Raw genomic sequence first — 24097 nt, 5'->3', positions numbered from 1 at the left:
AGTGAAATGTGGTGATTATAATATGATGTATTCCGGCGTGTTTACGTAAACGTGTCCCTCTGTGTAACCATTGTAAGTGGTGTGCCCCTGAGCGTGTGCTCAGTTTCCCAGATGGGCCTTGCCAGGCTGGTAGAAGGGAATTGTTCCTGCGGGGCCTGAAAGCTGACCCTGACCCTGACTCTGACAGCCTGGACGTCCGTTCCCCTCTTGGGAGTGCAGGGCTCAGGGTGGGCAGGGCAGGCCAGCACTGGCCACGGAGAGTCAGGGGAGGCGTGGAGGTGCCCCCCCCCCAGTATTGTGATTGCATAAGTACCGTGTCGGGGGAAGGGCGAGGCTAGGCGGGCATAGGTTTCTGATCCTCAGTTTATACTCACCCCCATGAACTGGGCTCAGAGGCTGACTTGGTTCAGGATAAGAATGGGCTGGCTCCCCACGCATCCTCACCCCACCGTTCCCCCCTGCGACTCGATGCCGGTGCAGCTTTATGATTTACTTCAAAGGAGAATGCAGACGTATCCGTCTCTCAGTGAGGGGGGAGAGCCTTGGAACTAGGCCCGTGGAGGTGTCACCTGCAGTCCAGCAGGGCTGGATTCCCTGTCCCTGAACCTGGAAGTTGAGTGACCCCTGAGAAGTTGATGAATTGAGCTCTGCCCACCTGGGATCAGGAATTGGGCTTTTCCAGTTCCTCCCTGGCCACTGTGGCCAGCAGGATTGAATGGAGTTCTTGAGACGGCCACAGTGCGGAGGAAGAAACCCAAAGTGAGGCGTTAAGGAGAGGGGCTGTGTGTGACCCCGTCCCTCCACTCTCCTGGAGCCGAAATGCTGAAACAGGGCAGTGGAGTTTGGCTTGTGTGGACACCACGTATAAATGCCAACATTTGTTTGCAGAAATTACACTTAGTTTCTCACAAAACCCAAAAGCCTAAGACAGAATTGCCTTCCCGAGGTGTGCGCGGTGTGGCGCGTGCCTTGTTCCTGCTTGAAGCTCATGAAGGAGCATGGCTGTGTTTGAATTTCCTTGTCGGTTCCTTCTCTTTGTGGGGCTGCTGCCGGTGAGGGAGACAGTTGGGCCCTCCGAGGCCCGTGGGGGTCCTGGGAGCCCTCCTGAGCCACGCGCTGTGCTGGGCAAGGACAAGGCAGATGATGGGTATTTCAGAAGGCAGCTTCATAGAGCAGCTTCTGGCAGGCCCTGAGAGCCCCTCCACCCAGTGGAGAAGCTGTGCCCAGCCGTGGCGCGTGGCCCCCGCACACACGACATTCTAAATGTAGTCTGTCTGGTGATTTGTTGATTTATCTGGAGACTTGCCTATTTTTTCCCAGTACTTGAAATCCAAAGATTGATTTGTAATTGAAGCTCAGAGAGAAATCATTTGACATAGGACTTCCAGGCAGGTGAAGGGTGGGAGGAAGGGGGCAGACTCGGGACTCACAGCTCTCTGTGCAGGCAACACACGCACCTGTGTACGCACAGGCACACCCCCCCACACACATCCCACACCACACACACCCCACACATACACATACACACATCCCACACCACATACACCACACCTTACATACACCCCCCCATACACACACACCCCACACATACACACCACACACATACACACCCCACACATACACATACACACATTCCACACCACATACACCACACCTTACATACACCCCCCCACACATACACACCCTACACATACACCCCCCCCCACACACACCACACACACACACACACACACACACACACACACACACACACACACACACACAGAGGTGCTGCTGAAGACATCATACTTTAGAGCAAGAACTGGCAGAGTGGCTATTGGGACAAGTATTATCGTGGCCTGTGTTTATACGTAAAGTTTTATTGAAGCACGAGCACAGCCCTGGGGATGAGTTAGCTTGTGACCGTGGTGACCTTGTTCAACAAAGGCAGAACTGAGTAATTAATGCAGATTCCCTAAAACCTGCAACGCCTAGACTGTTTACTGTCTGGCTTTTAGTAGAAAAATGTTGGGTTAGCTGACGAACTCTTTCTCTAGCAGACGAGGAAGCCTGCAGAATAAAGGATGCATTGTCTTTCCATATGCATTAACTTTTAGTTATAAAGATGGGCCACAAACAATTTTCAAAACAATTTAATTGACACAAGTTGTTTTTCTCTCATTATAGCACAGACAGGACTCGACTGTCTCTGTTCCTGACATGGCTGGTTTTACTCCTGACTCCTCTAATATGCGGGGTCACCAGGAGGTTAAACAGTTGTATATTTTCCATCTAAAATTTTCATTACCATGTTTTCAGGATGAAAACTAAAAATAAAGGTCCCCTACCTGGAGCCCTTTTGGAAAGCATTTGACTTTGAGTTTTCTGGTCATTCATGGCAAACTTGCTTCTGAATATATTTGCTTATTACAAACCCAAAGTGTTAAAAATGACCACGACTGGCTTACCAAATGAATTAAAACTCTAGTGTGAAGAAAAATGAACAGCAATATTAGGCTTGCAGCCCAGAATTTAATTTTTCACTGGATGTTATTTCCTTAGCCGGGTAGGAGTAGGTAGGTCAGGATAAGAGGAACCGACATGCATACGTGCACAAAGGTGCACACATACACACGCATGTGCAGTGGCAGTGGATGCATGATTCTCCAGGGGGACCGGGAGGATGGACTTGCGTTTGGGACTTTTGGAAAATCTTGTAATACTTTCTCATAGTTAGTGGCTTAAATTTTTGTTTCTTTTAAAAGAGGGTCTTTCACAGAGTGAAAGTTTCAAAGTTTGACGAAGTCGACTTTATCTGTTTTAATTTCATAGACTTCCTTAGTCACACAGATGTCACATCACTGTTGATACTAATCGAAGTGAATTCACATTAAATAAGCATTTTTAGTTTGTCGTCTTGGTAAGCCGAGAACTTATTACTTAAAGGCAATTTACACTGCTCAGATTTTTACTCTGGTCCTGGGTCTTGAACTCAGGACCTGGGCACTGTCCCTGAGCTTCTTTTGGTCAAGACCAGCACTCTACAACTTGAGTCACAGTGCCACTTCAGCGTTTTCTGAGAGGTTTATTGGAGATAAAAGTCTCACAGACTTCCCTGCCTGGGGTGGCTTAGAGCCATGATCCTCAGATCTCGGCTTCCTGTGTATCTTGGATTACAGATGTGAGCCAGTGGTACCTGGCAAGTTCTTTTTTTTTTTTTTTTTTTTTGAATTGACATCTTAATGTGGTATGTGGACGGTTTTTCTGTATGTTTCATTCTTCTTTTTTATTATTTTATTTTTATTTTTTTTTGCCAGTCCTGGGCTTGAGCTCAAGGCCTGAGCACTGTCCTTGGACTTTCTCAAGGCTAGGGTTCTACCACTTGAGCCTCAGCACCACTTCCAGCTTTTTCTATATATGTGGTACTTAGGAATCGAACCCGGGTCTTCGTGCATGCTAGGCAAGCACTTTAACCACTAGGCCAAACTCCCGGCCACAGACCTGGCAAGTTCTTATCTTTGTATTACTGTTACCAATGAGATCAGTGAAGCTAAATGTGCATAGAGTTTACTAAATGGATACTTTGGAGTTGCTGTCTTGTTTGTGTGTTTGCAGTGTAAGGGAGTAAACGGGGCCTCCTGCAAACTAAGCCTGTGTTCTTACCAGGGGGTATCCCAGCCCTTTTCTTTCTGTGACTTGTTTTTCTCTAAATTTTTCTTTCACTTTGAGGCTTCACTATTAAGAGTATGAATATTAATAGCTGTTATACTGCTTGTAAATTTTCATAAATGCATAATTACCACATAAATCAATATATAGAGCATTTTTATCATACCAGAATGCTTGTATTTTCCTTTTAGTCCTTCTCTAGGCTACTTATTTGTATCACCATAAACTGGTTTTGCTTTTATGAAAGCGTATGTATGTGAAATCATATGGCGTGCTTTCTTTTTCTTTTCTTTCTTACTTTGTTTTGGTTGTTCGTGGGGCTTGAGCTCTGGGCCTGGGCTCTGTCCCTGAGCTCTTCAGCTCAAGGCTACCACTCTACCCTTGAGCCACAGCACCACTTCTGGTTTTCTAGTGGTTAACTGGAGAAAGAGTCTCATGGACTTTTGTGCCCAGGCTGTCTTTGAACCGAGATCCTCAGATCTCAGCCTCCTGAGTAGCTAGGACGACAAAGGTGAGCCACCACGCCCGGCTTGTGTTTTCTTTTTCTTATGGCCACTTCTGCAAAGCTCCTATAGGCTGTTTACTACTTGAGTCACACCCCCAGTCCTGTATTTGGTGATTATTTTTGAGATGGCATCTTGAACTCTCTACTGAGGCTGGCCTTGAACTGTGATCTTTCTGTCCTCAGGCTCTGTGGTTGCTGTGAGTAGATGAACCACCAGCACCCAGCTGCCTTTTGGGAGGTGAGTGTGTGTGTGTGTGTCTGTGTGTCTGTGTGTCTCCAGGCGCGTGCGTTTGTATATTGATGCCAGGAACCAAGCACAGTGCACGTGTGGGACTTGTATGAGCGATTGTCCATCCCTCATCCTTCTCCGGGCAGAGGATTAGAGATGCCAGTCACTGCGGCTGTTCTGACTCTGGATGGGCCTTCGGTGTTTGGGCGCCCTTTGTTTCTATGCCACGTTGAGGGTGGCAAAGGGGCGGGGACCTTAGGACTTGTGGGTGGGAGTCTTGTTGCTGCTTTTTGCCGTCCACTATGATGTCCTTTTCGCCGGCACCTTCGCCTCGCACTGCACCCCACCCCCCCTGCCGGGAGCCCGTGGTAGCCGCTGGAGCAGTGGCAGAGTCTCCAGAAGACTGCTCTGCAGTTGAGGGGATTACTTTTCTCAAGAGTAAGATACAGTCACAAAAACAATGCCGGCCAGATGGGGATGTGTACAGATCTGGTTTGCCCGATGCGAGCAGCGCCATGTCCTCTCTCATGAACGCGTGTCTCCGTGGAGGTCACAGGGGCTGGCGTACCCCTCCGCCCTCCCTGGCGTCCCCTCACTGGGGAGGCCAAGGGGGCCTGTAGGACCGCAGAGAAGAGGGCTGGAGTCCTCCAAGTCCTTCTGGAGTCAGGACAGCCGAATCCACGAGACCAGAGACAACTCCCACCCACTAGAACTGAGCCACAGAAATAAGTACCGGAGGTGTAGAGAAGAGAGAAGACATTTTGTTTTTATTGTTTTCTCCAACTTAAGTCAGATAAATGGGAAGCAGCTCTGGGCAATTCATTCTTGCTGTTGTTACTGAAATCCATTCTTGAAGCCACAAACGATGGCTTGCATTTCCATGTCAGACGTAGTCAAGGAGAAATGAGTCCTGGCCGTATTCCTTCTCACACACAGTTATAACAAAAGATGCCTAATTGAGAAAGCTGTCTAGGAAGGAGCCAGCTTCCAAACACCCCGTGTGACTCCACCCATCACCTCCAGGGGGTCCTGCCGTGCACAGTAATAAGAGGTAAATTATTAGCATCTGACACATCTCAATGGGAAAGGTGCCAGAGCGCCCCAGAGGCTTTCTGAGAGTTGAGTGACAGCTGATGGGGCTTTCTAGTCCCTTCCCTCAAGAGGCCCTGAGCTCCACAGCGATGTGCCAGCCTCCCCTCGGGAGGTGGTGTCAGGTGGGAGGTGGCCACAGGTTGGTGTCCTGCCAGACCTGTGACACTGGCTTTTCTTAAAGAAGAATGTCATTTGCTTTTGGGTAAAATCTCCAAAAAAATAGAAGTAGGAAGATCCATTTAAAAATTCCTTTTGTGCTTACCTCAGTTATTTCAGATTTTTTTTAAAATCCTCTTGTTCATTTGGAAGCATTTCTTTAGCCATGGCCCAGGAGGGGGAGAAGACTTATTCCATAAGGGAAGGAGTTGAAAGTACTTAATCTTCATTCGTAAAATTTAGCTTAGAAACTACCTTTCGTATCACCTGTCCAATCTCTTCCTGACGCTGATCATCTGGTCTCCCTTGAGTATTTCTAGTGATTACAAACTCATTACGTCTTAGAGAGTCCTTCTCTTTGGGGAAATTACTGGAAGTTCTTTCTTATCTTGAGATAAAATCTGCATTTGTCATTTCTTCCTCCCGGAGCATCACAAAGCAGATGATTTCACTCCTCATGAGATAATCAGTGCCAGCCTTTTCAAATACTTGAAATACATGTTTTGGTTCTCCCAAGGTCTCCCTTCACCCCTAATCTGAAGTTGAACTGCACATTGCCTCTGGCCATCTCCACGGATGGTTCCCAGGGGCAGGCCTTGGAGACCAGGCAAGTCAGCTGCGTGGGGTCATGTCACACAGCGGGGATGACCCCAGCTGCTGGGGAGCCATCCTGAGCAATTCCCCCCAGCATTTGATCTCACTTGTTGATACAGGATGGGGTCGTCAGTATCAAAGAAGACAGAACCACCCAAATTCCAGGTGGTGTTTTTAGACGGAGGCCTCAGCCAGCTAATAAATGTATGGCCGGGTCCTGAAGAAGGTGAAGGAAGCCCATCCGGGCGTCTCAGGAGAAGGAGACGGTGCAGTTCACCAAATGCCTTCTCAACAGCTGGCCTCGGCTAACTGGGTGTCATCTTTGTATGCCTAGACAGATGACTAGACTACCTACGTGAGCTCAGGGAAGGTCTCCTCGTGAAGAACCAAAAAGCAATACAAAACCCAGCCACAGCACTCTTTCCTGAGAGTACGGTGCGGGGCTGTCTGTACCCCAGATCCACCAGCCCCTGGGAAAGCGCTTTCTCTGACCGCTCTTGGATACATCCCTCTTTTCATCGCTGACGTGCTGCCTGGAACCCCAACACTTGGAGACTCAAGTGAGAGGCTCACGAGCTTGAGACCCTGCTCCCACTGGCTGAGCAAGTCTGCAGTGAGAGATGGAGAAGGGGGGAATTGGAGGAAAGACATTGGGCTGTACACATGAAAGACACGAGGAGAGAGACGTTGTGGAGCCGCAGGTGTGGATGTTTCTGAACGCCAGCGCCACCCTCATTGTCGTATCCTCCACTTCCGTCTTTGCGTCCTTCCTCTCTTCGTCCTCTGGGTCTTTGAAGAATGCAGTATTTCTGCGTTCTGTCCTATTTCAGTAGTATAGCCTTGCCCACCCAGGGTTGGTTCTTGCCATTGTTGCTTAGCAATCATAATGACCTGTTGAGAACCATCAGAAGGGCTCCCCCTGACCAGAGGCTGGCCACTCCCGGGAGACCAGGGCCCACTGTGGGGTGGGCGGGGAAAGCACTGGAAGCTGGTGCAAAATGAATGTGAAGTTTCAGACGGCAGTTTTGGAATGCATCACATTTACCCTGCACATTGGCATGGAAAAGTTAAGTAGAAATAAATCCTTCATGTGAAGACAATTTCCATCTCTTTGAAACAATAGACTCAGAGACCTGGCTTGATGTGACACCTCTCCCTCCCTAGGAGCCCAGAGAGCCCGCTTGAGGAGTGGCGGCGTGTGCAGTGTCACTTTTAAACGGGTGTTGGTGAGAGGTTTGTGCTGAGCTGAGCATATTCCCTTGCCTGGGGCCTTTCACACCAAGCCTAAGTTCAGCAGTGGATCACAAGTGCCAGGTCCTCAACCCCAAGACCGAGGGTTTCTGATGGAAGCCTTGGGATGGTGTGGCTTCTCACCTTCAGGCCTGGAGCGTGGGGTGGGGACAGGAGGTCTTCATTTTATGCAGCACGGGCCCGTATGCCTGCGGACCCCACCCCAGCTGACTGTACAAGCTTGTTGTGACCTTGTCATCTCCAGGACCTGCCCTGGCTGGGCACGGAGCCTCCTGGGCTTGCTTTGCTGCATTCTGATCCCGTACAAACGTCTTTGCGAACTGACTTGGGTTTCTGGAGTTCGTGTACTTCCTACGGTGTAGCATTTAGCAGAAGGCAAAACTGCCGTGGCCCTAAAAATGTTGTAAGTTCAGATGACCCAGAGACGAGATGAACAGAACGCCTTCCCAAGGAGCCTCTTGTTCTGGCCTTGGAGTCTCGTAGCAGAGTTCTTGGCTAGGAGGGAGCCCTGCGTGACCTGGGAGAGCTGCTGCGATGTGGGCGCGTCCTCAGCAGTGCCGACCCTGAGAAGGGGCCCGGCTTTGGTGACACACAGCACGTTCAGTGTGAGTCAGAGAATCAAGGTGAATCCAGGCGCATCACACTTACCTGCTTCAACGATAACGCGTGTCTCTCTCATACTTTCAAGAGAAGAGCCACACTGTGCGCCTGAGATTTTTCCATGCAGAGTCTGTTTATATGAAATAGGCAGAAGTGACACATCCACTAGACAGAACAACCTAGACCCTACTAGAGTTGGTCTGGAGTCCCCAGGAGTTATGAAAACCCTCCGAGCTAGATCAGGGTTGTATGTGTAGGGTGTTTGTAGGGGATGGGGCAGGGTCTTACGTGGGTATGTACGGTGTGTGGGTGGTATGGGGCAGGGTGGTAGGTGGGTGTGTAGGGTGTGTGTGGGGTATGGAGCGGGGTCGTAGGTGGGTGTATAGGGTGTGTGTTGGGGTTTTGTGGGGGCAGGGTGGTAGGTGGGTGTGTAGGGTGTGTGTGGGGTATGGAGCGGGGTCGTAGGTGGGTGTATAGGGTGTGTGTTGGGGTTTTGTGGGGGCAGGGTGGTAGGTGGGTGTGTAGGGGGTGTGTGGGGTATGGGGCAGGGTCATAGGTGGGTGTATAGGGTGTGTGTTGGGGTTTTGTGGGGGCAGGGTGGTAGGTGGGTGTATAGGGTGTGTGTGGGGTATGGGGCAGGGTCATAGGTGGGTGTATAGGTGTGTGTTGGGGTTTTGTGGGGGCAGGGTGGTAGGTGGGTGTGTAGGGGGTGTGTAGGGTATGGAGCGGGGTCGTAGGTGGGTGTATAGGGTGTGTGTTGGGGTTTTGTGGGGGCTTGCTCTCTGGGCAGTAATGGGAGGGCAACTTCTGTTCTTACCCTGAGCTCTGTGGCCTTAATCTATGCTATGGTCTGTTGGAAGCAGAGCTTGCCCCACCCGCCATTCCTCTGGGGTGGGCCGTTCCCCCCATCCTCCTGGAGGGATGTGCTTGGGTCTGGGGCAGGAGAATCACTCCCCTTGTCTGGCAGTGGCAGTATCTGCCCTGGAGATGGATGCTAGAGGCTTGGGCCGGAGATTCTGTCCTCCTCTAGGGTTTTCTTTCTTCTTTTTCCTAAAAGTGGGAGGGAGCCAGACCATGTGCACATGAATCTGTTGTTCCCGGATTCTCTCTACAAGGCTCCTGAGCATGTGTGGCCTGGAGGCGTCTGTTAGCGTTTGGGCTGCTGTCCTCCTGGCTGCCTGCAATGCCCTCCCTCCTTGTCTCTCAGGCTGGTAGTTTGTCCCTGTGGCCCCTCCTGGAGTCCTGCAGGCCTCAGAGCTCGGCTTCCTGGGTATCCCAGGCCTGGTGCCTCAGGAGCCTCGGGTTGTGGACGGGCTGTTCCCTGTGAAACTTGCTTTCTGTGTTCTGCATTTGGAGAACACCATGTTACATGTTTTGTTAATAAAATTTAAATTTTAAGTGGTGTATGAAAGTTGTACGTACCTGTGAGGTATTGTGTGTGTTGCTTTGGTACATTTGGTTGTTGTGTATTGCTTACATTCTTTTAAACATCTCTATTTTCTCAAAAGAAAATATTACATTTACACTATTCTTAGAAATACCATCCTCCCTATTTTTTTGGCCTATACTTGCAGCATTATAGTAATAGTAAAAGCAGTTCAGGGGCTGCTTTGCTTCTTTTTCTTTCTCTTTTTTTAAATAATAAATGCACTTTTTTAACCCATTAAGAACAATATGAATTACTATTATTATTCAATTATATTTTGACTAGACTTGGGATAGATCCAGGGCCTCGCACATGTTGAGCTCATCCCCTGAGGTATATCCCAGCCCTAACTTTTGATGTGAAGTAAATTTAAAATATTAATCTATTACAGTTTTTATTAACTCATTATCAGTACATTGAGAACAGATCCTAAATTTAATTACATGTTTACATCATACCTATTAGATAATAAGGTTTTTAAGCTATTCTTTTATTCTATTTCCTCATTTAAAACGTTTGAATTCTTAGTTGACACCATTGATTTCATTGTTTACAAAACATATTTTGGAATTGACTGTTCTTTTTAGCTTCATTTTCCACTCGCCTTCACAAGAGCTTGATTTCTGTTGCTGATTTTTGCTAACTAAGGTGCCAGGCTTCATAGCAGAATGCTTGTCTGCATCCTTAAGTAGAGAAGGCGCTCTCTCCTCTTGGGTCCTGGAGAGGCCAGGAATGGCAGAAGTCCCTGTGCAGGCAGTTACCTGTCTCCTGAGAACATTTAGGATGAGCTCTTGAAAGGCAGTTGTTTTATCAGAGATTCTAATTCTTCCTGAATTATAGATGAGAAGCTATGCACCCTAGAGTATCATTCATTGTTAAGGTTTTCAAACATACTGGAATATTTTACCCTTTCTAAAGTATTCTTGAAAGAATGCAGAAGTGCGCCATCGCTCAGTGGTTAGGTTTCATTTCTCGGTTCTTCATCACCGCGCTGGGTAATGGATTCTGGCATGTGCCTCTTCTGCCTGAGTGTTTGTGTGGTCAGCCCGCATATCCCAGCTCTCGGGTTGCAGCCTTCCACGTTGTTCGTTCATCTGACCAGTGGGATCTTGAGATTCTGCTGAGCGCGCAGATCAAAGCAGCCATTTTCTCAGTGTTGGTCTGAGAGTGGACACTTAACAGTAATAGCTGAAGGACCTGGTCTTAAGCCTGTTTTCCTCTTCCTCTTTCCTCCAGGGTATTTTGCAGAGAAACTTGGGTTGCCTGGTTAACTTTGTATAGGTAGATGTTTATCTTTGAAGAGTAAACATCAACATTTCTAAATTGTCAGTAATTAACATTTTGGTTTTCCTCTTGGCTGCCAAATCATTTTGAGAGCTTAGTGTTCCTTACTTTGTTTTAATTTATTTACTACATTAAAGAATATAGCCTATCATGCTTTTACTGCTGGAGATCGATGGAGGCTTTATTTTGTAATGTCTTGAGATCCGTGGAAAGACTATTCTGTTTGAACAGTGCTAGGTATCACAAATACCACTCGAAGGACTTGTTGTGAAGTAGAATTCCTTGGTTTCTTCCAAGTTACATTCTTGGTAGCTGAAAGAGTTTGGTTGAAGTATACAAAATGCTGTTTTCCAAAAAAATTTTTTTTTTCAAAGAAAAAAATTGAATATGAATAAAGCTTGGGCCTGAAACAAGAACAGCACATGGTGGAGAAGGGGAGAAACACACATCGCCGTGTTTCCCACAGTGCACCAGGGCTGGCCTCTGCACGCACGCACGCACGCACGCACACTCCGGTCATCTCAGGAAAGTTTTCTTCTATTACATCCACCATTGTTGTTTTAGTTCTGCTTGATCGCGTCTCTTCCTTAGCAACCCGATTATACATAGGTTTAATTTTATTTCTCTTTAAAACTAATAAAGTTCTTTCTTGTTTAAATGAGGGAAATTCTACTTACGTTTTTTTCCTGACTTCTGTTTGGCTTTATGCATAAACATTGTCCTTGTGAACTCCAAAATGAACTTTAATATCTTATTTAGGTCATTAATTCCTTAGGGGAGGATTTTTTTCTTCTGATTCTTACATTTGCTTAGTTTCCCCTGTATCATTGGCATACGGTGAGCTTTTGGTTTCTGACAATTTCCTCTCCAAGCTGCTCTTTTCTTCTGAATTTAAAGGAATGTTATTCATTGTTCTGATTTCTAGTATTTTTAAAAAATACTATTCATATATATCTTTAAAAGTAGTTGTACAAAGAAACTTCCATTTAACAAATCAGTTTATGAATGCAGTACATCTCAATCAGTGTCATCTCTTTCAACATTCTCTTTGTGTGTCACTTAATTTGTGTAGGTATATTTCAGATTCCAAGGCACCACTATTCTGTGCCCTTTGTCTTATGGGTATTGCTGGATGTTAATAGATAGAATTGGATATGGTATTAGAAATTTCATTTCAAAATCATAAATGCATGCATACTCTTGTATAATAGACACACACAGAGGTTTTAGAAGCATTATTTTTCCCAGCTCTGTTTTTGTAAGGAAAAAGGAAAGCTATGACCCAGATTTCCCTGGAGAGAGAAATTTTGGAAGTAAACTTCACATGAAATGCAAAATAAATGAACTCAGACACCAGCAATGTGGTGGGAGTTGTGCTTTCCTGCTGTAAACTCATTTGTCACAATAATAGCTGCTGTGTCTACATAGGTGACCTGGACAGCCTCTCATTAGCTTGGCTTGATTAGACAGCTAAACTATTTAGTAGAATCTGAGAAGGCTTCTCATTAAAAACTGGGGACTGAAAACTGAGACAGCAAAGCTGAGAAATAAGAATCTAAATTTATTATTCAATTAATTTCCAATGCACAAAGCCACAGAAAAAATCAGAATTATCTCTGGGCATCTTTGTGCTATAACAGCAAGTTCTTATCTCTGCTTAAGGCTAAATTGCTAGAACATTGGATGGTGCCATGTGTTTAGGAATACTGAAGAAAAGTTGCTCAGAAGAGCTGATCAAATCTCTTGGCTTTCTCATTTTAGGAATCAGCTTGTCAAAGAACGGTAGGGATACAGTCCATTCTGAATGGGACGCCTTCACATACTTACATTTAAGTTCTTGTCACTGGGCTGGCGTGAATCATGAATTACATCTTCTTGGGAAATGGCTGGCGAGCTGGTCTGGTCACAGAGGAGGCTTGCATCCCCGGCTCATTAGCGTGGTGACAGCGGGCTGGGCTCAGCTTGGTTGTCATGGCTCCCTGGGATGCCGGTGCCTCTGTTTCCATGGCACGGCCCGCAGGGGCAGGCCTGGCTCACCAGGCGATGCAGGGGCCTGGGGCTGCCTCCTGCTAGGGGCTTGAGGGCTTGAAAAATGAGAGCCTCCAAGAAATGGAACAAAGCAGCCCAAACACGGAACAATGGGGAAGGAAAGCGAGCTAATTGTAGGCGATTAGCAAAATACATCCAGAGTGGGAGAGGGAGAGGGATGGGGAGCAGGGATGGGGAGCAGGGTGTCTCAGCGGGCTGGACAGCACCTCAGCTTAGTAGCTTAGAGTACAGGGGAGAAGCAGAATCTGTGAAAAGCAGTTTCATTAGATGTGCCTTCGCGTGACTTGGTATTTCACACGTGTCTAGTTTGGGGTGTCTTATTAACCTCTTCCATTTTCACTGAGCTTCATTTAAAAATCAGCTTGACCCAAAGGAGTCATAGGCCTTTTGACGGTTGCTCTCAGTGTTAGATGAAGCCCCCTTTTCTACGCCTCTCCGTGCTAAACGTTGTACTGACTGCCTCCCCCGCCCCCCCGCAGTGGTGCACCCAGCCCACCGGCCTGTGCCTCCACAGCCTGCATCGCCATGGCCCACACTGCTGCTTGGCACACGCTCTGGTCCCGAAGTTGAGAGCATTGTGCATTCTGACCCTCCCAGCCACCTGACAGGACGTGCAGAGACACCTTGCTAGGTTGTTTCAATGTTTTATTGGGGCTGGCTATGCAACGTGGACATTGTTTTCTGCTACTTAGTGACCCGGGGCCCAGAATGATCTAGTTCCTTTATTACCTTTATGTAGCTTTATGTACTGCTTCTGCCTTACAGTTTGGCTCTTGCAGAAAAGGAGGCACACATTTCTCTAAGGGACGCTAGGTTCATGAGGGAATCTACTGTAACACATGACAGATCCATAAGAATGCCTTAAAGCTTCACCCTGGCAGGGGAGCCTTCAGGAGGAAATGAAGACCTGTCTGCTTTGCTCACTTTCCAGGAGTGGGTCAGCAGAGCTAAGAGTAGACCTCAGGGCGGCTGGTGGTGTTTGCTTGGGTTCTCCTCCACCCCCTCGTGTCCACACAAGTTCCCTTCCCCTGGCGCCTCCTGGGAGATTCAGGGCAGCAGGGAAGAAAATGTTTCCTGGATTTCTTTCAGGAAACACTCCAGGCAGGCGCGGGCTTCCCGGCCATTCACCGTGTCAGCGTTGGGACTGGAAGTGTGGCTGGCAGGGTGCTGTTAGGGTGAAGACGTTCTGGAGTGCTTGGGCAGTCGGAGGATTAAGGTGATAGAGATCATAATGACCTGTAAGTTTCAGAAAGCAAAGAAGAAGGGTTTGGGATGCTGACGGTTTGAGTTTTTGTTGTTGCTTGTATGCATTAATTGTACCAAGTAAAGAGTTTCCCTTTGGTCTTTCCATTCATTTCATCCCTCCCCCATTACTGTTTTTCATGTTCCCTCTTTCCCTCTTCTTTTCCACCTTTCCCTTTTACTTTCATGACCTTCATGGCCCTTTGTGACCCCTGGCTTCCACGCATGGCTCTGTGGACTGGCTTCTGTCACTCAGTATTGCGTGTTTCCCCGCCAGTGACTCCATTTTATCCTTCTTAGTTTCACCACAAAGAAATGGTAAATATTTAAGGCGATACAGTCGACTTGACTTAGATATGACACTGTATATCTGTGTAGCATGATAGCTTACATTGCTCCACTCATCGGCATAATTTTTTTTTGCCTGTCCTGGGGCTTGAACTCAGGGCCAGAGCACTGTCCGTGGGCTTTCTCAAGAGGGCTAGTGCTCCACCACTTGAGCCACAGAACCACTTCTGACTGTTTTCTGTGTATGGGGTACCAAGGAATTGAACTCCGGGTCTTTGTGCATGCTAGGCAAGCACTCTACCAATAGGCCAAACTCTTGGCCCATCTGCATAATTTTTATGGTTTAGTTAGAACTTAACTTTTTTCATATAACTTTTAGTTCCAATCACAAAGTTAAAATACTTCATATAAATGTAACGACCTTGTGAAGAGTCTCTGTGGAATACTGGCACTGTGGAAAAGCCCAGTAAGTAAAAATTCATCTCTCTAGTCATCCAGCCCCACAAAAATACTGACAGTTATTGTTTTCCCAGAACTTGGAACAATGCTAAAGATACAGGCAAAACCGAACATGCAAAACCAGCTAAAACATTTCTGGAGGAAAATCAGGGGAGAATAACCTCCAAGAACTAACAAAAGACAGGACAAACAGGAAATCTAATACAGGATGGATAGATGAGGATAAGCTAGGAGCCAGAAGTCCCCCTGAAGTCATGAAGATTGCTTGCCACTTCCCGCTTCTAGTGTGCAGGGAAGGGGGCAGTGCAGGGGCTCCCACCCACCCCTGCGTCACCTGCTGCGCAGGCACCCGGCTGGCCTGGGGGGGGGGATGGGGCTTTGCGCCATGTGTGGAGTACCACACAGTCATTTCCCTGTCTCAGCCTGCAGCGGATGGTCCTGAGTGGGATCTGTCCCTCCTGCTGGCTCTGAGGAGCCCTGGCTTCCATTGGCATGCCACCAGGAGAAGCCATCAACAGTTCTGAAGAGATGGGGAAAAGCAGCGCAGTCTGAGAGCCACTTGAGATCTCAGGGAACGAGGCTGCTTCCCAGTTGGTTGTGAGGCTGAGGGCTGGGTGGGCAGAGAATCCAGTACTCTTCCACCAAAGGAACCCTAGCAAGGAAGCTCTGAATGCAGTTCCAGAAGGAGGAAGCCACACGTACTCATCCAGGGTATCAAAAAACTGTCTAAGGAGGATGGCCAATTGATAAATAAAATACAAACCCCAAGGAAACCCGTGAGTTTTGAATTGGCAATTTGGGGGAAAAAAGCCAAAAGTAAACCCATTCATGACTGGTTGCAAAAAGAATAACAGTAGAAGTTGATTTTTTTTCTTCCTCCCCCAAAATGCAAAATCTAATGACAGCCTACTTCTCACGAGTGTTTCTTCAAGAGTGCACATTGGGAAAACCATTTTCCACTATTTTTACTAGGAGAGTATGCAGATACATACATGCGTGTTCTCTGTGTAGAGCCTGTCTGTGTATTATTTCCCCTGTACTTGGAAGGAATTGTCTAACAGTAATCACGTTATTTGGAGGCCACCCTGTTAGGAACGTTTGTGACAGGAAAATACTTTTTTCATATTTGATTTTTGCTAATCATGTACATATATCACAGTGATGTTTACATGGCCAGCTTTCTTTTTGTGTTTCTTAATACATAACAAATAATTATAACTTATGTATACATTCATGAAAAACTAATAGCAGTTTTCTCCAGCATTTTTATTGTTCATGTATCAAATATGAATAGATGGAAAGTTGTGTGAAATTGGAGAAGGAATAGTCTGCATTTGGCTTGAGGCCATAGTCTCAGACACATTCTGAAAATGTTAAATCGTATTTTCCCCGGCATTTTTTTTTTACACTATCTTTCCTATCAGTTTCAAAGTAGTTTCCTTAAACATAAGGTATATTTCAAGGTCAAAGTACTTTGGATTGGCGGTTTATGAGGACTAACATTTAGAAAAATAATAAGATAATTCTTTGTGCATACTTAACTGCAGAATGTTTATGATTATTGAAGCATTATTTGTGGTTACAATGTTAAAGGGCCACCACAAATACCCTTTGTTGGCCATGATTAAATAAACCATGCTACAGCCATGACATGGAAAACATACTTGTGTAAAAGCATGACGAAAATACACACATGTGAAAAATATTTAGGTTGTATTGTGTTAAAAAAAAAGTAGAACACAGTATGCTACCTTTAAGACACACTCACACCCCCACATGTGCAGGCAGAGAGGCTGTTGGCGTGTGTGCACGCGTATGTCATCTCTCCCCTTGGGAATACATGATTGATTACACACGTCGGTCCTGTGAGAGGAATGAGATAAACACAGCTTTATTTTTCTCTCTCCAGCATTTTTATGTCATTTGATTTTCTTTGTCATGTGAACTTACCCTTTAAGTATGTGACCCAACAACTAACCAATCAAATGAACACGGGTTCTGCATTTACTCAACCCTGTGAACAAATTTAAAAGTTTAGCACTTGGATATTTGAAATCTTTCATCAGTTTGTGACAGCTGGTGATGTCAGTGTTTCTGTATCCTGAACACATCCCATCTTTAAAATAATCTTACCCAAATTTGTGTTTCTTAACGTGTAAAATGTATTGGGGACAGTAAGGTCCATGGAATACGGAAATGTCTGTTCAGCTAGCCCAGCCCGCACTCTTACTCCCTATCCACCCCTTCCTGGAAAGCCGTGAGGAATGGGCCTCGCCCGGGGGCCTTTCATGGGCACCCACACTCCTGCTCTGCTAGGGGTGGAGATGTCGGGGACGTCCCTGATGATGCGGATTCCAGGCAGTCTGCCTGGCTGCGGCTTGGTGTTGAGGCGAGGCTCGGCATGCTCTCGTGTTACACCTGTTCATTGTCCTACAGGATGAAAGGCGGGCAGCGGAAGGCTACTAAGAACCCTGAGTGCAAAGCCCTTGAGGAAGGCTCGGGTAGAAGGCTTCCCGTCTGAGGCCTGGTCTTCCACCACAGAACCCTCCACACCCAGCGTGGCCAGGGAGGTGCTGCTCTGCTCCGCCAGGAGCTGCTCGCCTCCTCTGTCCACTGTTAATTAGAAGCAACACAAAACCAAACCAATTGGCTTTACATTGTTTCCTGCATATGTGCATACTTTTCTACCAGCAAAGAATAATAGAAAGTGATAATGGCCCTAATTACTTTTCCACTGTACTTGTTAAACTCCCTTTTATCCTTTCTGCAATCACCTTGTTCAGTAACCTTGGAAAACACGGCCTCTCTGCCCATTTAAACGCCCCTGACATCTTCTGAGAGAGGGATAAGTGATATTTGGGTGTCTATTGGGGTAATTACAAATGTGATAATATATGCAAATCTCATGTGAAGAAAATTACAGGTCACTGTGTTGTATCATGCTATTTTGGTGGTGATAAAAGAAATTGCAATTCATTACCAGATTTTTAACATCCTTAATTTTGATAATTCTGGGCCATCAAAACACTGTTTTGAGACAAATCATGTCATTTAGATTTTCTAACAAGATGGAAGCATTGGGTTTGTCACTCATGATCTCTGCAAACTGGAGGAGAGAGAGGGTGGAGAGAGCAAGACAGGGAAAGAGGGAGGGAGAGGGAGAGAGAATGAACTCAAGAGCTCATGTAGACAAATTCATAGCGTTTATGGGGTAAACAAGGATTATTCATGAGAGCCTTGTGAAGATGAGCATTTTCTTCTAGCCAGCATACATATTTCATTCCCTGCAAGCTTTACTCTTGAATTCTTCTGCATAAATATTGCTCTTCTTAGAAGCTTCCCTGTCCCTGGGGAGAAGGAATCAGAGGCCAATGAGTGTACATTATGGCATATTGAAAACCACAACACATTCTGGAGTTAAACCCCAACAGCAACCCGCTCGACCCTGGGTCCTCTCAGTCCTTTTGTCCCCCTGTCACCAATGACATGGAGGCTTCTCTAGTTAAGTGGGACAGGCCCTGTTCAGCATCTGGGCAGCTCTAAGCTTCCTTACTTTCACAGGCCCTGAAATGATACTGGGCCCTCCCATGGTGTCATCGTTTGTTTTGAAAAATAGAATTCTGCATTGGTTGTTTTAAGTGACAAGGTAAAAGAAATTATGTAAAACAGTTGGCAGTTTTGTTGGACTGCCTGGGGGCCGTAAGGTAATTCCATCTGTGGCCTTTGCGTTCATGCCTTTTGTTGTTTGAATATAATGGTGGAAGTGATTTTTAGCATTTATAAGAGAAATTCTCAGTTATTCCACTCTCACCAACTGAGATTCGATTATGCTGCTCCCAAATGTCTAAGTAAAAAAGCAAAACCACACCAAATTCCCATGTAGAATAATACATGGGAAATTCAAACTGTCTCCTATAAATACAGCCAACTGTCTTCACTGTCTCTCATCAAAAAAACATTTGGGTGCTTACTGAGCTACATTCCAGTCTAATATTAATTTTTCACACTTGATTGTGCACAAATCCATAAAGACACCCTGGCTCAGCTATAAAACTCCGCTTCTTTCAAAGCCTGTAGTTATTTCCTCCTCAAGGCCAGGAGACTGAGTTGTTCAAAATGACCACGCCTCTCTTTCCTCACCCGTATGTGTTTTCATGTGAGGCTTTGAATTACTCATTTATTTATTGGGCCAGTAGTGAGGTTTGAACTTGGGGCCTTGGGTTTTCACTTGACTTTTTTTGCTCAAGGCTAATGCTCTGTCACACCTCTACTTCCAGCTTTTTGCTGGTTGACTGGAGAGATGAGTCTCACAGAATTTCTTGCCTGGACTGGCTTTGAACCATGATCCTCAGATCTCAGCCTCCTTAGTAGCTTGGATTGTAGGCGTGACCCATCAGCACCCAGTTTTTGTGGTTGTTTTATGTTATTTCTTTTTTCACAAGAACCCACCATAATACTCTTTAACACTTGAGATAAGATTTTCAAAGGCTGCCATCTCTGGATTCAAGTCCTTTTGGGAAGGGTCCTTTTGTTGATGGCTATGATGATTGGAGATTCTCTCCTCTAAAGTGCTTATAGGGATGTTGGTCTTTCCCATTGTTCACGCACCTGTCTCCCCAAACAGAATTTGAACTTGATTCAGGATAAAGTTTTTAGCAATTCCTTCTGTTATGCTAATGCAGTTTATAATTTTCAGAGTGGTGTAGGAGACACAGAATTCTCTAACCATCACACTGCCTTTCTTCCGAGTTGAGCCCTGCAGCCTCTGAGTGATATTTAGGAGGCACCCACACCTGTCTTGCTGTGAATAGGATGAGGCTTGTGAGACTACCCAAAGGAAATGCATTCTCAGCTAAATGAATCCTTTATCCCATTCTTCAAGGTAGCTACAACAAGAAGTAAGCTGGTTTTTAGATTCAGTATTACAGAGCAAAGGTGACAGAGAAGCCACATTTCTTTAAAGGTATTTATAGACACATGTCTAAATCGGAAGCTGGATTTTGAAGCCAGATTTTGTCCAAGTTCACAGAGCAGTCACACACAGTACCATGGAGCATTTGAGGTGAACAGCGGAATTGAAAGCGTTGTAGTGTGGTCCTATTTGTTTTTCTTTAGCATTGTGTTAGAAGGGGTAAATTCAGGGTTGTGTTTCTCTTGAACGGTGAACTATTGTGAGCTTCAGGGATTGGTGGGTGAGATGGATATACTCAGGATGAAAGGGAGATGAAGACAGATTGCCATTACTACATCCCAGATGCAGATTCCTGGGTTCTGGGCAGTAGATGTCCTTTAGTAGATCTGGGCCAGGAATGGGGGGGGGTGAGATTTCCAGTTAGCCCCCAGATAACTTTTATGAAGATGACTTACGTTACAGAGTACTTTCCCAGAACTGCACTATAAGTTTTACTGGGAATTTTCTGACTAAATATAGTAGAAGCATATAATATTAAGTTCTTACTACAAATATTATATACACATGTACAACACATTTGAATATATTTATTTTACATATATATGTTTATGCACAAAATTGACTGAGAGAAGAAATAACAGGAGGAAGCTCTGTGCTTTCCTAGCCCTAAAATATGTCCTTGTCTCTGTCCCAACACTAGAGCCCAGGGCCTCTGTTTCCTCCTCTGTGTGACCTTGAGAAAGGTCAGCCTTGACAAACAGTTGCACAGGTCCTCCTTTCCCATCAGGTCTGGTTGATCCTGCAGACTCAAGACGCCTGGTTGAACGTGGTTGCTCATCACGGGCATCTAATCCCACTCCAGGTATCTCCTCATTTGCCCGCAGAACCAGGGCACAGCAGATGTCCCTGGAGCTGCGGGTTCACAGTGCACAGAATTCTGACACAGCCTTCCCCGGTCTATGGCTGAATAGGAGGCATCTGGGTGTGCATTCGTGTGTGCCATTGAGCCACCAACTGGTGTCTTGACAGCCTTGGGAGACATTTATCTGAAACTTATTGCAGTACTTGGAAGGCCAACCATTCTTCCCCTGAAGGAGCAAGTCTGCCTTGGACAGTCCTGTTAGAGGGTTAGTCACAGTGGGTTGTCCTGCAAACTGCCTTCCAGACCTGTCCTTCCTCTACCCCCTTCCTTCCTCTGGAAAGGAAAGAGTGGACAGGTGAACGTTACTCTGGGGATGTCTTATGTGGACCCCCAGAGCTTGGAATAAGAGGGTACCGAGGACTGCCTCTGCGAGCAGGTTCCATCCTCAGGACTCTGCCATGCGGGGGAAGGGGAAGGGGAAGGAAAAGGAGAGGTCGGGTAGCTGGATTTTATGGTTTTTCTCTCTCTGAACGCTCACGACCATGCCTGCAGCCTCATGGCGTGTGGCCCGGGGCCCCTTCCTCAGCAGCCCGGACCCTGAGGGCGGCTCAACCGAAAGGAGGACACACAGGCAAAAGAGGCACTAAAGGAACTTGTGAAGGTAGGAGCCAAGCCAACTCCATGTCAGACTAGGAGTAAGAAAGTCCGTCCACTTTAGCTTCCCAGATCAGGACTGAAGTTATCAGAAAACGCGGTGACCCTGTGAACTCAATGAGAGAACTCAATAGAAACTCTGCTTCCATTTAGGAAGACCATTTAGGAGAGGTACAGGCTGGACTCTTAATAGTTGGAAACGGTTGTATCTTGGATTGAAAAATTGATTTACAGTAGATTTTAATGCTCCCAGCCAGAGATTTTTGGTATTTTATATCCTACTGTTTGTCACTCTTTTATACTGATACGGCTGTAAATCTTGGTGATAGCTCCATTTCCTGTTGGTGCAGACTTCCCACCTGCAATCTCCATCCCTTCCTCAGAAGACGGAGAATGTATTAAAACTCATCTTAAAGTTTTGGTAAAGCAGAAATCACAAAAGTAATTGTAAGGCATGTCCTGCTTGTGAAGGACAAAGTGATGCCAGATGATAAGGAGCCGTGGGCACACACAGGACGCGTGGCACACTGGGCACGTGGCTGAACGACGCGTTGCTGGCTTGCGTGGCCTTGTCTGTTCCTGTTTATTGTACCAGAAAGCATTATTTTTGTGAAACTTTTTGAGATAATTCTAGTTTCCCTTCTAAGAAATAACACAAGGAGGTCCTTCGTATTATGCCGGGTCCTTTGTCTTCATGCAGACATGTTGTAAATCTGTGGCACACTACCCCAGCCACGGGAAGAAGAAGGAGAGCATTTCCATCCTGACAGAGATCTGCCGTCTTGTTCTTTGCAGCCCTGCCCCTGTCTTCCTCTTCTCCTCCCCGAGCCGGGGGGAGCCACTGTGTCTCTGTTTCCATGGTCAGTCATCAGGAATGTTACACACATGCGATCACACATGCCACATACATGCAGTCATCGTCTACAACACTGCGATTTGCTCTTTCCACTAAGGATGAGAGGTATGTGGGAATCAGAATGAACACCCTCCCTCGGGGAGCAGAGGGTGGGGGCTCTGGATGGCGTCCAACCTTCTGCCTGTATGAGCGAAGCGTTGTGAACGTTCATGTGCAGGTCTTGTGTGCATGCAAGCTTTGTTTCTGGGCTCAGTTACTGAGAGAGAGGGCAATTCCTTGGTTGTATAGTAGTTGCTTGTTTAGCTCTTAAACGATTCTGCTGTTCCACCGTAGCTGTTCCATCTTACTTTCCTGTCCCAGTACAAGACTCACCCCTGACTCCTGTGCTGGCTGACAGGCGGTGGGAGAGTGAAGCTGGGAGCCCCACATGGCCTCTGCCGCCATGGAGGTGCAGGCAGCCTCATTGTCCCAGGAGGGCTGAAGACCCTCACTGTCCACCCAGCCTCCGCTCCCCAGCCCCTCTCCCTACTCTTCCCCAGGGGCTGGAGTTGGGGTCAGGTGGTAAGGGCCATGTCTGCCGTGCATGGCTGGCATTGAATGCTTGCCGTCTCACTAGGCTGGCCCTCCCCAGGTCCTGGAGCTGGGAAGAGCGAGCTTGCACCAGGACTGGTTTTGTCTGTCAGGGATACGGGTGTGCAGACCCTCGGGGACAGCAGACACGCCCTTGCTGCCAGGGGCCTGCGTCCCTGGGGACCCCAGCTCTCCCACCAGGGTTTCTTTGTGATTATTTTCTGCGGCGCCTCAGGTCTACTCTGTGGGAGACCTAAGGGGAAAATGCATCTATGCCATTGTCTTGTAAGTGAAAATATGAAAAAAAAATTACAAGGCTTTCTTTTTTCAAGGCTTTTAAGTTTCTATATGATAGCTTGTATAGAGATCGGAATAGCTCGGATTACAGTTTCCTGTCACTGTTTTGATTTCTTCATTTGCCCAGTTGCCAATCGTTCACTGAGCTCCAGGTGTGCTAAGCACTACTCTGGCTTGTGACACACAGGCACAGGCTGCGGAGGCCAGGCCCACCCTGCAGCTCAGGAGCAGGAGAAGGAATAGCAAGCATGGCGAACGCCGGCGACCCACGTGTGCAGGGTCAGCTCCCAGAGCCGCCTTTCTCCTGCACCCAGGCTGTCCACGGAAATCCCACACAAGAAGGAAACAAGGCCTGTCTGGTCGTCGTGGTCCTCCACCCAGAACACTCCGTGAGAAAATTAACATCCAGATAGCAATTGAAGTCCCACCTCTGCCACCTGGGAGCTGAAACTCCCCATCTGGGGTGCCCTGCCTCTTTCCCTTCCCCTCGGCCGTCTCTTCCTCCTGCCATTTTGCCGTCAAGAAGCGAAGACCTTTCCCAGGTGCTGAGCTCCTCTGTCCTGCTCGCCACAGATGGCTCCTCCCCAGTGCTTCCTGCTGTCCACTGGAGTAGCTCTGTGCACCCATGCCTCACCCAGAGCACGTGAAGAATGGCTCCATGTAGTTCTAGCATCTCCATTTCCGTCCTGCAGATTCAGAAAAGCTGCAGGAGCACAGTGTTCTGCCTCCTGCATTTGTACGCTGGGGTCCTTGGGGCGGGGAGTCTTCATGGCCTCCCTCTCCACGCCTCGCCACTTGGCCAACTCCTTCCATACGACCTAGGATATTCTAGAAGCATTAGCCGTGCGGTCTCCCTGACCTTGTCACGCTAGGGCAGACGAGAGTTTTAATGTCTTCATTCTCTTTCTTTGGAAAATATGTGAGGTCTGAGAATTTTTCTGTCTCTTAGCATTTAACATTTGCAACCCAGTTAAATGCTCAGTCAGAAGACGCAGGGGTAAAAAGGAAGGACTGGCGACTGCCTCCAGGAGAGGCCTGGGATGGGAAAGGGTAGGGAAGGACAGTTCTGAGGCGGCCTTGTCCTGGCGCATCTCTTCCTACAGGGGTGCTCCCCCTCCGCCCG

This window comes from Megascapheus bottae, chromosome 38 (genome assembly GCF_031878675.1).
Source record: "Megascapheus bottae isolate mThoBot1 chromosome 38, mThoBot2.hap1, whole genome shotgun sequence".
NCBI classification, from domain to species: domain Eukaryota; kingdom Metazoa; phylum Chordata; class Mammalia; order Rodentia; family Geomyidae; genus Megascapheus; species Megascapheus bottae.
This window is presented reverse-complemented; position numbering follows the sequence as displayed.